Source organism: Triturus cristatus, chromosome 7 (assembly GCF_964204655.1).
Source record: "Triturus cristatus chromosome 7, aTriCri1.1, whole genome shotgun sequence".
NCBI lineage: Eukaryota > Metazoa > Chordata > Amphibia > Caudata > Salamandridae > Triturus > Triturus cristatus.
Genome location: NC_140590.1, coordinates 283203073 through 283217024, shown reverse-complemented (window position 1 = coordinate 283217024; position 13952 = coordinate 283203073).

The following is a 13952-nucleotide window of genomic DNA, read 5'->3' as shown; positions in this document are numbered from 1 at the left end:
AAAGTACTACAAAGTGCAATTCACAAACTCACAAAGAGACTCCGCCTCTCCAATCTTTTCTGTACGAAGATTTCCCTGAAGTGTCCAGACATCCCTGTACATGTAAGCCTACAATTTAGTAGTAAATGTGCACGGTAAAGGGGGAGTGACTAGAAAATAGGGAATACATACTGCTAAATGGCAGGGGTTTATGGAGGAATAAAGACGGGATTAGGAGGGGTTAGAGGCAATTTAGGGAGAAACAGGCACCTACAAACACCCACCCACCCATAAAAGAGTATGAACCTTGTTTTTCACAAACCACACTTGTAAATTTACTACAGTCAAAAAGGTCTCAAAACAGTAGTAAATGTACTCCATCCCAGACTTGGAATAATTAACTTATTTTTATAGGATACTTAAACATTAAAAACTATTAAAAATTATTTTAACTTAATTAAAACATAACGTAATTACATTTACTACATATAATTAAATATAAAAATGGCACAATGTGTTTACAAAAAAATTGAATACAAGTCATAATTTTAAACTACATTAACATAACATAGATTAATTTATTAAATATTTAGTAAATGTTTAAGTTGACGAGTTAATGTGCTGTAATATTTTATTAGTTCTAGGTTAATAGTAATTATTGTAAATTAACTGACTTTTTATATTAAAATGTAGTTTTTTTAAAGATTTAATAAACTTTATTATTTTCCCTATATTTCACCATAGGGAACTGTGAGAAAAATAATTATTGGTTGTAGTGGATGGTAGTCCACCACAAGTAATAATATCACTATTCTTGTTGGGTCCAATAAATGTTTCAGTAATTCAAACCTAATCTCAACCACTGTTAGGTATAGCACAGAGCAGATAGGCTTAACTTGAGAACAACATGTAAAGCATTTAGAAGCACCTAAACAGTTAAAACGTTGAAAACTCATCAAAATAAAAATCCCATTGCAATTTATAAAAATAGAAAATAATTTAGTGAACAAAATGACACCAAAAAGACAAAAATCCAATAAGGGGACCTGGAGATATGGATTTTTAATGTTTAAATGTAATAATAGCGCCAAAAAACATTACATACCAACTGCAGTCATCTGGTTGTGCTTGCCCTAGAACTAGGCAGGATTCAAGGCTGACCGCGATGGAGAGGGGGTTGGGTACAGAAACCAAGTTCATCCCAGTCGAAAGTTTTACCTTCTGACTTACGGGCATATGTACAACAAAATGTCGGAGTGCAGAGCTGCGCCAAATTTTTCAGCACAGCGCTCTGACATTTTCAAAACAAAGGGATGCGACGTATTTACTACAATACGGCGCGCCCCTATGTTTTCCCTAGTGCTGGAGCTAAAATTAGCTGCCTGGCACCAACATAGGCACCCTTGCACCATAGTGCAAGGGTGCTTGGGATGCAGGGAATGATTATTTATGGGCAGGAAGGTGTCGCATTTCTCCTTGTGTGCCATTCTAACACCTGCTCTTGCAAGGCATTAGTAGTAAATGTGCACGGTAAAGGGGGAGTGACTGGAAAATAGGGAATACATACTGCTAAATGGCAGGGGTTTATGGAGGAATAAAGAAGGGTTTAGGAGGGGTTAGAGGGGATTTAGGGAGAAACAGGCACCTACAAACACCCACCCACCCGCCCATAAAAGAGTATGAACCTTGTTTTTCACAAACCACACTTGTAAATTTACTACAGTCAAAAAGGTCTCAAAACAGTAGTAAATGTACTCCATCCCAGACTTGGAGTAACTGAAGCATCACATGGCAACTCACAAGCATGGTAACACACTCACATGTAAAATAATGAAGGCAGAGACTTAATATAACACCCTATAGTAAATAATATTAAATAAATGACATTATTTTGACTTTAAAACTAAACAAATATATTGAGTTGTTTTAGATTTTTTTAAAGTTAGAGGAAATTAAATTTGTATTATTTTATAAGTTTAAAAGGGAATAATTAACTTATTTTTAAAGGATACTTAAACATTAAAAACTTTTGAAAATTATTTTAACTTTATTAAAACATAACGTAATTACATTTACTACATATAATTAAATATAAAAATGGCACAGTGTGTTTAAAAAAAAATTTAATACAAGTCATAATTTTAAACTACATTAACATAACAGATTAATTAATTAAATATTTAGTAAATGTTTAATTTGACGAGTTAATGTGCTGTAATATTTTATTAGTTCTAGGTTAATAGTAATTATTGTAAATTAACTGACTTTTTATATTAAAATGTAGTTTTTTTAAAGATATAATAAACTTTATTATTTTCCCTATATTTCACCATAGGGAACTGTGAGAAAAGTAATTATTGGTTGTAGTGGATGGTAGTCCACCACAAGTAATAATATCACTATTCTTGTTGGGTCCAATAAATGTTTCAGTAATTCAAACCTAATCTCAACCACTGTTAGGTATAGCACAGAGCAGATAGGCTTAACTTGAGAACAACATGTAAAGCATTTAGAAGCACCTAAACAGTTAAAACGTTGAAAACTCATCAAAATAAAAATCCCATTGCAATTTATAAAAATAGAAAATAATTAAGTGAACAAAATGACACCAAAAAGACAAAAATCCAATAAGGGGACCTGGAGATATGGATTTTTAATGTTTAAATGTAATAATAGCGCCAAAAAACATTACATACCAACTGCAGTCATCTGGTTGTGCTTGCCCTAGAACTAGGCAGGATTTAAGGCTGACCGCGATGGAGAGGGGGTTGGGTACAGAAACCAAGTTCATCCCAGTCGAAAGTTTTACCTTCTGACTTACGGGCATATGTACAACAAAATGTCGGAGTGCAGAGCTGCGCCAAATTTGGCAGCACAGCGCTCTGACATTTTCAAAACACAGGGATGCGCCGTATTTACTATAATACGGCACGCCCCTATGTTTTCCCTAGTGCTGGAGCTAAAATTAGCTGCCTGGCACCAACATAGGCACCCTTGCACCATAGTGCAAGGGTGCTTGGGATGCAGGGAATGATTATTTATGGGCAGGAAGGTGTCGCATTTCTCCTTGTGTGCCATTCTAACACCTGCTCTTGCAAGGCATTAGTAGTAAATGTGCACGGTAAAGGGGGAGTGACTGGAAAATAGGGAATACATACTGCTAAATGGCAGGGGTTTATGGAGGAATAAAGAAGGGTTTAGGAGGGGTTAGAGGGGATTTAGGGAGAAACAGGCACCTACAAACACCCACCCACCAACCCATAAAAGAGTATGAACCTTGTTTTTCACAAACCACACTTGTAAATTTACTACAGTCAAAAAGGTCTCAAAACAGTAGTAAATGTACTCCATCCCAGACTTGGAGTAACTGAAGCATCACATGGCAACTCACAAGCATGGTAACACACTCACATGTAAAATAATGAAGGCAGAGACTTAATATAACACCCTATAGGAAATATTATTAAATAAATGACATTATTTTGACTTTAAAACTAAACAAATATATTGAGTTGTTTTAGATTTTTTTAAAGTTAGAGGAAATTAAATTTGTATTATTTTATAAGTTTAAAAGGGAATAATTAACTTATTTTTAAAGGATACTTAAACATTAAAAACTATTGAAAATTATTTTAACTTAATTAAAACATAACGTAATTACATTTACTACATATAATTAAATATAAAAATGGCACAGTGTGTTTAAAAAAAAATTGAATACAAGTCATAATTTTAAACTACATTAACATAACATAGATTAATTAATTAAATATTTAGTAAATGTTTAAGTTGACGAGTTAATGTGCTGTAATATTTTATTAGTTCTAGGTTAATAGTAATTATTGTAAATTAACTGACTTTTTATATTAAAATGTAGTTTTTTTAAAGATTTTATAAACTTTATTATTTTCCCTATATTTCACCATAGGGAACTGTGAGAAAAATAATTATTGGTTGTAGTGGATGGTAGTCCACCACAAGTAATAATATCACTATTCTTGTTGGGTCCAATAAATGTTTCAGTAATTCAAACCTAATCTCAACCAATGTTAGGTATAGCACAGAGCAGATAGGCTTAACTTGAGAACAACATGTAAAGCATTTAGAAGCACCTAAACAGTTAAAACGTTGAAAACTCATCAAAATAAAAATCCCATTGCAATTTATAAAAATAGAAAATAATTTAGTGAACAAAATGACACCAAGAAGACAAAAATCCAATAAGGGGACCTGGAGATATGAATTTGTAATGTTTAAATGTAATAATAGCGCCAAAAAACATTACATACCAACTGCAGTCATCTGGTTGTGCTTGCCCTAGAACTAGGCAGGATTTAAGGCTGACCGCGATGGAGAGGGGGTTGGGTACAGAAACCAAGTTCATCCCAGTCGAAAGTTTTACCTTCTGACTTACGGGCATATGTACAACAAAATGTCGGAGTGCAGAGCTGCGCCAAATTTGGCAGCACAGCGCTCTGACATTTTCAAAACACAGGGATGCGCCGTATTTACTACAATATGGCACGCCCCTATGTTTTCCCTAGTGCTGGAGCTAAAATTAGCTGCCTGGCACCAACATAGGCACCCTTGCACCATAGTGCAAGGGTGCTTGGGATGCAGGGAATGATTATTTATGGGCAGGAAGGTGTCGCATTTCTCCTTGTGTGCCATTCTAACACCTGCTCTTGCAAGGCCTTAGTTTTTGGCGCTGCCACAGGTTTACACCTCTTTGTATATCTGGGCAGTGTCAAAAAGCAATAGTTGTTGTGGTGGAACACCCACAGCAACACACATTGCATGCCCCTTTCACGCAAATACTTGCTTGAAAGAGTAGCATATTTACATAGTGGCATTAAGCCACAAAAAGTGGCTTAATGCCACTTTATACATATGGTGCAGGGCATACCACCACAGGAGCATCAAAAAAGTGAAGCTCTGGTGGCGATAGAGGCTTGTACATGTGCCCTTAGTCTCTGAAATGGAAGTCAAATATCCTCAGCAGGACAAGGCAGCAGGCTGTGGCCAAGGAAGGGCTCAATGAAGCCAGTTAGAAGTCAGACGAGGTCCTGATGAATTAGTTGACTTTTGATGGGGAAGGTCAGAGCGGGAAAAGTTCCAAATTTGTTCCCAAGGGTGGTCTCTTACCAGCAGGATACTTTTGGCGCCTTCGCCCGGCAATGATTTCTACCTTCAAACTTAATCACTATATTGGAGCTCGAATTTCTCTAGCAGGGCAAGGTTGGAAGCCGTAGCTGGACAGGGCCCCATGTGGCTGGATATCCTCTCAGTGACATCTCGCTGGGGATTTGTTGTTGCGAAAAAGCCCTGAGCAAAAGCAACCTGAATCTTTCACCCAGCAGCAACGCAACTTCATTGGACTTACGTGGCAGGTTTGCCCCAGTCCTTTGGAAGTCTTTGGAGCCAAAAAGTTTCTAGGTTCCATGTTTTTCAGGATGGTAGGAGGAGTACATTTTGACTAGCCAAGGGTCCCAGGACCTCAGGAACAGCACTTGGGGTTCAAGAAGCACTCCAACAAAAGCCAACCACAGGGTTGGGAGCAGGTCCAGTTGGAAGTGGTTAGCATGTCTCTTCAGAAAAGGGCCCCCTAGCAGCTTGTTGTGTCCCTGTAGCTTAATGGAAGGTAAGCCAAATGACCCTTGGAGCCCACTTCTTTGCCCTGGGTACAAGTAGGAGCAGGTCTCTTCACAGGTCTCAACAGAAGGCGCAGTCCTCCTTATGTGTTCCACAGGTCTAGAAGTGATCTGAAGAGGGTGCCCAGGGGTGCCACATTTATGCCTGACACTAGCCTGTGAGTGGTGGTGACTCTTGGCCCCTCCCTAACCTATAGGGAAGAAGTTCCCCCGGGGTAATCACACCGACTATTGCAGCAGTTCCTGTGAACCCTACTGCAAACAAACCAGAGTGCCCTTCTATACGGCAGGGAAAAGGTAAATATTTTCAAAAGTCCAAGAATGAACTTTGAGCTGTTTTGTAGCCGGAGATAACATTATTACATCTACTATTGTATACCAATGCTTTCCTATGGAACTGCTAACCCTGCTACAGTACAGCTTTTGGAGCCTTGGCACTGCAAGGACATGTTCAATATTAAAACTTTACATATCCTACTTTTAAACACCATGCATCTTGCCTAATTGGCATTAAGGCCTACCTAGGGGTGACATTAGTATGTAGAAGGAGGGGTTGGATCTGTCAAAAGGAGGTCTTTTGAAAAGTTGAATTAACAGTTTTAAATTGGCAAAGACAAGCTACAGTGGCAGGCCTGCTGTCATGTTTGCACTGCCACTTTAGTGTGTGGCACAATGAGTGCTGCAGTCCACTGGTGACATTTAGCGTTCAAGCCTTGGATACACTGTGTACCATATACCAGGGACTTATTAGTAAATCAAATATACCAATTTAAAGCATAGCCAATTTCAACATTCATTAGGGGTCACAGCCCATGTACTGGGGCCTGGATAGCAGAGTCCCAGTGCACAGGGTCAAAAAACCAGCAGCATCAGTCCAAAACAAATGGGGGTAATCATGTAAAAAGAGGAATTTTCCTACAGGAGCTCTCCACCCCAAAGGTGCAGATCTTCGCCTACATATGAACATTTACAACCAGTAACTCTACACTTGCAAATTCAGTCTTAGATGTCTCCACTGCCTGACTTGGGATGGAGGCATGTAAGCCTAAAGTTATCTGTAAATCTACGCTTGGAAATGATAACTAGAAAAAGAGTGTAGACACAAAACTAGATGCAGTAGGAAATTTACATGTGAGTTAGTATACACATGTAAATGCACCTATGTGAATCAGGCCAAAAATATAATGAGTTTTGCATCTTAGAACTGGGGAAAGGAGGATATAGTCTCATGCTACTCCACACTCCGAATTGTAGAACTTGTAATGATGCAGTAATACCAAGCTAGATAAAAACAAGCATTTGCAATGCAATAGGTCTCGCATTAGGAAAGTTTGAGCAATTTATATTGTAAATTGACTAATTTTTTATTTATGTGTTGGTATTGAAAATATTGAAATGACTAGCTTTCTCATGTACAATGTCAATAGTTTTAACTGTTGCAAATGTGACACCTATAGCATTTGTAATGCAATATGTGTTGTATTTACGTGACTTAGATGTATTGATATTACAAATAACAATGGCTTTTAATTTTTGCAAATAATTAATACTTAAATAAAAGTTAATGTAAATTATAATGGCAATCGTTTAAACTTTTGTTAATAACTCTTGTGAAGATTAGGTTTAGTGTATTTAATTGCGCCTAAAATCCAAGAACAGAATATTATCATTTTTTTGTGCCATTTGTAATAAAGCCTAAATATTGAGAGAACATATTAGAGCCAGTTGCTGTTGAATGGTTGTACAGATTGATATAGTGGTGGCGGTGAGTGATGTTGTGGTGGTGTCGCGTGATGCTGTGGCGTTAATTGATGCTGTGGTAGCGCATAGCTGTGATAGCGCATAGTGATGTAGTGGTGCCCTTGAGTGATGCTGTGGTGGTGCTAAGTGATGCTGTGGTGATGCGATAGATAGATAGATGATAGATAGATAAGATAGATAGATAAGATAGATAGATAAGATAGATAGATAAGATAGATAGATAGATAGATAGATAGATAGATAGATAGATAGATAGATAGAGAGTGAGGGCGATAGATAGAGTGTAATTATGTAGAATATCATTATGTGGCACTGAGTGGTTTTGTGTGGAGTGTATGTTATTTTAGTGGTATCTAATTATGTGGCATTGAGTGTTATTTTGATTGTATCTTGCATTGTTTGCATTGTAATTAATTGGCACTGAGTGTTATTTGGAGTGCATGTGGCATTGAGTGTAGTGTGATTATGTGGTGTGTAATTATGTGGCGCTGAAAGGTATTTGAAGTGTATGTGGCATTGAGCGCTGTGTAATTATGTGATGTGTAACTATGTGGCACTGATTGGTTTTTGGAGTGTCTGTTGTATTGAGTGCATTGTAGTTATGTGGCATGTAATTATGTGGCTCTGAGTGGCATTCGGAGTGTATGTTGCCTTGCCTTGTATTTCTATGGTTCCTTGAACCCTTAGAGGCAATTATTTTATTTTAACTAAAAGGATGGTAGTTAAATGGTGTTAACGGCAGGATGGTTGTTAAATGGTGGCTACGGAGAAGCTGTGTGCTGAAAGGCAAAGAGAAAACGGGCATGAAAGTGAAAGCGAGGATGAAAATGGAATGAGTGTGGCAGGATGGTCGTTAAATGGTGGCTACGGAGAAGCTGTGTGCTGAAAGGCAAAGAGAACACGGGCATGAAAGTGAAAGCGAGGATGAAAATGGAATGAGTGTGGCAGGATGTTAGTTAAATGGTGGTTACGGGGAAGCTGAGTGCTGAAAGACAAAGAGAACACGGGCCAAAGCTGGAACAAAACACGAGATGCGAGAGGCATGTGTGTGTGGCAAACACTGGCGGGGCTCAGAGCATTCTGTTGCTGCCTTGATGCCTGTGTGTGTGAGCAGTGGGGCTGTGTGTGTGAAGTGCCTAAAGTTGCAAGAAAACATATGGTTATTTAAATCCTTAGACGCAGAATTAATGGAGCTAATGTTATCAACCTTAGAAGGATGAAAAAGGAATGAGCGCGGCATATGTTAACTTTGTAAGCGCAGAAAGCGTGCAGGGCAAACTTATTATTTTGGTTGTTTGAGACTCAGATCTGGGCAAAGCTGCAAGAAAACACGGAGGGGGAGGGCGGGCTGTGTGCTGAAAGGCAAAGAGAACACGGGCATGAAAGTGAAATCGATGGATGGCAATTCGTCCATGAGACTAGCCCTGTGGTGGGGGAGGGACAGTTGTGAGAGGCGCCATGAGGAAACAATCTCTCGGCATGCTGTGGCGGGGGAGTGCATTCCAGGCGGGGGAGCGGACCCTTTGAAGTATGATGCCGAGGCTGTGGCTACACGTGCACGCGCCAGTGGGCTGAAGCGCTTCCCCAAACGGATTGCATGGCGGCACGATGCACGTGATTGTGCGCGTGCTCACCATGCAATCCACTTTTGGGAGCACTTTGAAATGCCCCTTTTACTAGAGTCTCGCATAGCGATTGCGTAAACGCAATAGCTGGGCGAGACCTAAAAACTGCAGTATTGGCAATTTCTCATGAAGTATTACACATTGCTTTACAGAGGCACTTGTAAATCTGGCCTTAAGTGTCAGTAATATCTTGAAAAATTATAGATGCCCATTGCTCAGATTTGTTACTTTACCATTAAAAGTATAGCAGTCATGCTGAGAAATGCTGGTGTTTTATCTATCTTCAAACCTTTAGCACCCTCTAGAAAACAGCTTACATTTTAAATGTAGCAGCTTCTGTAAAATCACTAGAACTGTCTTTAAAATGATAGCAGCCCAGCTGATACTTTAGCTTTAAAGCTAAATTAGCCAGCATAAGAAGTACTTGCAATGTTTAGTGACCACTAAAATCCGTTGAGACTGGTAACAGCAGTCCTAGCCCCTTCCCCCCTTCCAGAATTATGAGATGCTTACTTTCACCTAGAGATTTTGGCAGCTGAAAGCAGTTAAAAACTTCAGGTGAACGTCTAGGCCAAATTAAGGAACTAGAAGGGGAACTGGATCAGGAATTATTAATTTCCCGATATTTCCTAATTTCTTAGTAGACCTTCAGGATCACACCATGAATGGGCTGGATTTTTCCTGCCCCCAAGTTACTGGTTCTGCCATATCGGTAATTCCAGAGATGGATAAAAAAAACACCCATTTCCCTGGCCACTCATAATGAAAGACATGCTAGTACTGTCCCTTTAAATATACAGCAGTCCATCCAAATGCCTTTGGGCCAGATATGTCATTCAATATTCACTAAAGCCCTTATTACAAGGTGTTGTAGAAATATAAAGGAGTTTTTCTACACAAGGAATTACTGATCTTGTGTATTTCAATTCTGAGTCGTGAGAATACTGTCCTGCACCTGAGGATGGCTGATAACTGGGTGCTTAAGCATTTGTTAGACCACTGGACTAGCTGGGCACAGAGTGACAACTTTCTAAAAGTTGCCTAACTTTAATTTGGACAATAACCTCGACCTGGGCATCGGGTCAGTTTAATTGCCACAATTAATCTGATACCTTACAGTACCCAGTTAAGTAGTCCCATTCAGAAGTTAGTCAGGCTGGAGTCCCAGCCGGTAAGCCTGCGCTAGCTTCTGGGGCTACTAACATTTCAAAACCAAAGGAAATGATGGACGGAGTGTTGAACATTGCAAGCGCTCACCCCCAGTCAACTGATCTGGGTTTAATCCACCACCGTTCTTTAGCCCACTCTGCCACCCCAGTTCAGACATGGCCATATGCAAATCAGTCTGACCCTGTAACATTTCCCCAGTAAAAAGACAATTTTGAAGCGTTGCTGTTAAGAGATATGAAAAAATATGTCTTATTTAACAAAATATAGCTCCCTGCCATAGGGCTCCATTGGTTTTCCTTAAGGGAGACTTACATATAGGGTTAAGTGAGTGGTGGTTTGCCATTGGTTTTAATAGCAAAGTCGAACTAGCAGTGTACACACTGCTCTTCCAGTCTGCGGTGGCAGGCTGGGACCCATTTTGACCTTTGTCACACTCATGGTGGCATAACCAGTGCGTAACAAAATCAGAAAACAAGGAGGAGGAAGAGGTTTCTACTAGGTTCACCATCCTTCTACAGTAATGAACACAAAAAAAACAAGATGCCGGAAATTTGAACCTAGCTTAAGGGAGAAAAAACAGACTTCCGCTCAGGTAGAGTGGAAAAAGTCTACTGGTAGGAAAGAAAACTTTCTTTCTATAGTCCCCTCTTTCACCATGGTTTCCCCTTGGTGACATGCTTCATCATAGGGGTCCTCTCAATCCGCTGCGGATTGAGGCGTGCCACGACTTGCGGAGTTACGTAGGAGCACTTACGTGAAATAAATGTGTAGTGCAGTGATGTGGAGTGGAGAAAAAATGAGTTAAAAATCCTAACTAGTGGGCAAATGACTTTATTCTTGCTCCTGGTTGGTATGTTTAAAAACTGGGGTAACTACTAGGAAAAACAACGTAACCGTTATGAGTTAGGCGTCCCTAGCGTAAGTCGGCATGTTTCGAGCCTCCCCACGGTTCTTCCTCAGGACCACACAGGGACCAGCCCTGTGTGTACCACTCCTAGGTGACCTATAAATAAGGAAATAAGTGAAGTGAAATAAAAAGGTGCAACACCTACTGTGCGTCCACTAGTAATACATAGGATTAACCCAATGGAACTTAATATCTGTAGGAAGGTAAAACAGAACACTGTTAGAGTAAACACTCGCCTTCCAGAATACTGTTAGGCATCAAAATTAAGGCTCCCTGTTTTCTGTTTTTACTGATTTTTACAGATAAATACAGACAGAAAACATTCATTTTCTGGTCTGTATTTATTTTTACATATGGATAAAAACGGAAATTGGGTTGCTTTTTGAGTAATTATAAATACTGTCTGCCATGACTGCCAGGCTAATAGATATGTGGAATGATAGCTAAGGGGGTTAAAAAAGAAAGACATTTTAGAAAAGAGGCTTTTGCAGTAGTAGATATGCACAAAGTTGATAGTGAAATTTACATATTTTCATATAAGTACACTGACTTATCTTCTGCGGGTGTTCACAAAACTGAAACCTAGTAGACATTCAAGCATGAGTGCATATTAATCGGTTAAATACATTTGGAAATATACTAATTTCAGCTTAACTTTTCCACAAAACCAAAAATAAAGATGGATAAATACAGATAAAATTAGCAAAAAATAAATATGGATAAATACAGACGGAAATGGCAAAAAAATAAATACCATAACACTGGGAGCCCTAATCATAATTAAGGTCGTCATTCTGATTAGTATAATGCTCCTCTATGGTGTGTGTAGTTTTACAACTACCTTGTGTTCGTTCCGTCGTGCTATAAGGAAGGAAAACAAATAATCTGTGTCTCCGATGGAGATGGTGATTCAGTGCTATTTACAAAACATAAACCACGTGACATATAACACCATATAACGAACATGTACATATAAAGTCACACACTTATTATAAGGCTCCAATGTGCCCCATGGTCTGGAGGGGTTGAGGGGCTCGTAGTCACACTCTGCAATAAAAATGGTTACAAAAGTGTGGTTAATAATTGACCCTGTAAAAGACGTTGTGAAAACGGGGATTGCCCGATGCCTCAATGCGGTCAAAAATCGCCAAATGTTGCCTACGCTGTAGAGAAAAAAGTCAATGGCACTTACTTTGTCAGAGCGCACCTCGGCAATACACCTACTTAATCCCCTGTAGACCGCATATTAACGCGTGTCTCCACGGGGGCTTCTAGATATACTTCTGCATCCGCCCAGTCATTGTGGTATTAACTAGGGCGGCGCAGAGTCAAAATGGCCGTTGGAGGTGGCAAGACCGGCAGCCATATTGGAAGTATAGCTCAAACGTAATATCCATTAGGTAAGATAAGGGCATATTAGGAGGTTACAAATGTCGGTATGGTATATGGTATAACACCGCCTACATGGAGAGCGGGACTCAGGTCTCGTAGTGAGTTATTTAAGGTTACCAAAATGAATACGCGTTCCAGCACAGTTTAATAAGACACATATTCCACCCGTATTTAGGATTAAAGGGAAAATTAAGCTCATGGTGAGTCATGATTGAAAAGTTATGACTAAAAAAATCGGCGATAGCCACCGTAGTCAATCTTCTAGAACTGTAGGTGTGATGTGCAGGCTACATCAGTGTGAATTTATATAAATGATGATTGTCACAGGCTGTATTGTGTTTATTTGGTAAACTGACCCCAAGGGATGTTATTGTTTAAACCATGGGTGTCAGTGCGAAGTTTGAACATCCAGCATTGTTCTTTCTCGAGCAATCTATTTTCTAGGTTGTCTACATGTTTCAGGTGCTTCAACACTACCCATCTGAGATAATTAGGGAGGTGTTGTTTCTCAATGAAATGTGTTGTCATTTTAGTTGTGGCTCGCTTACACCTGATGTTACTGCGGTGTTCCACTATTCTGGTACTAACCTTCCTAGTGGTCATACCCACGTAGTGCAGGTTGCAGGTGATCATAAATACCACCCCTGCGGTGTTGCAATTAGTACATTTCCACAGTTCCCATGTCATGTTGTTATTTAATACCACCTTTTTAGTTGGGGATGTTAGGTGACAAACACTGCAATTGCTGCATGGGTGGTGTCTCCCCGGTAGTATGTGGAGTACTTGTTGTACTCCCTCGATTTCAGTTGTTGATTTTGGATGGGTATGTACCAGAATGTCTCTCAGGTACTTTCCCCTCCTGTGCGAGAACATTGGTCTCGGTATATCCAGATTTCCACTATTCAGGGTGCGCCAGTATTTCTTTACTATCTTCGCTACACGGTCAGATGCTACATTGAACATGGTGATGGAAATTGGCCTCTTGTCTTTTTCAGTTACATCCTTACAGTTTTTTTTCAAGGAGCGCCTCTCTGTGATTATTAGCAGCTCTCTTTCTTGCTTTGGATATTAGATGTGGGGGATATTTTCTCGCAATTAGTTTCTCTGACAGCCCCTTGGCTTGGATTTTGTAGTCCTCTTTCTCAGTGCAGTTTCTCCGGAGGCGGAGGAACTGTCCGAAGGGGAGGTTCTCTTTTAGTTGTCTCGGGTAGAAACAATCATAAATTAGGAGACTTATCTTAGCAGTCGGCTTGAAATGAATGGTGGTCTTGAGTAAGCCCTCAGTTGCGAAAATATTCAGATCCATAAAAACCAACTGTTTCCTGCTCATTGGTTACGTGAATTTAAGAAAAGGATCTTGGAGGTTGAGCCAGGCGATGAATTCAGTGGCTTCAGACTCATTTCCTTCCCAAATGAGTAACACGTCGTCGATGTATTTCTTCCACTTAAAAATGTGGTTATTGTATG